The sequence below is a fragment of the Entelurus aequoreus genome, linkage group LG27 (assembly GCF_033978785.1).
Source record: "Entelurus aequoreus isolate RoL-2023_Sb linkage group LG27, RoL_Eaeq_v1.1, whole genome shotgun sequence".
Taxonomy (NCBI): Eukaryota; Metazoa; Chordata; class Actinopteri; order Syngnathiformes; family Syngnathidae; genus Entelurus; species Entelurus aequoreus.
In genome coordinates, this window is record NC_084757.1 from 29,777,040 (window position 1) to 29,777,966 (window position 927).

Sequence of the window (927 nt, forward strand, 5' to 3'; positions counted from 1 at the left end):
CTCCTGAGTATAAGTCGCACCCCCGGCCAAACTATGAAAAAAACTGCGACTTCTAGTCCGAAAAATACGGTAGCTTGTTTCCCCTAATCTTGAGACACTGCAGTCGGAAAGGGATTCATATGGCCCCATAGGAGTGAAAGGCGGGGGTGTTAATCATTTTGCAATGCAGTCTGTTGAAAATGATGGAAAGTGCCACTATACATAGCGACTGAGGCTGTGGTCAAAGTTGGAATTTCCGCAAAACATATTCTAAGATATTCAACCCTCTACTGCCGTCTGCATATAAAGAGTATAGTCCACCCCCAAATTTGTCACGTTTCATGTATCAGGTAAACCGCGACGAATTAGGTCATATAAATCCCCTTCCTACTGTATCCTTGGATGTTCTTTCTACTGAATGTTATTATGAATCAAAAGATATGACTCGTACACAAAACTTCCAAAACCTAGTTTTCCATGTAGACCAGTGGTTCTTAACCTTGTTGGAGGTACCGAACCCCACCAGTTTCATATGCACATTCACCGAACCCTTCTTTAGTGAAAAATAAAAAAAAACAATTTAAAATTCAAGACAAAGTTATATGTTTTTGGTAACACTTTAGTATGGGGAACATATTCTAAGTAACAAAGACTTAATTTAGAGTTATTTGGTTAGGGTTAGAGGGTTAGGGTTATAATAAGGCCATGCCGAATAAGGCATTAATAATGACTAGTTAAGAGCCAATATGTTACTAATTTGCATGTTAATAAGCAACTAATTAATGGTGAATATGTTCCCCATACTAAAGTGTTACCATGTTTTTTTTACTGGTGCACAAAATGAACCGTGCATGAACATCACCTTGTTCAAACAACAAAACCAACACAGTGCATAAACTCACAACAAATTACACACCTGCAAATCAGTGTGACTTCTGCTGTTGCCGT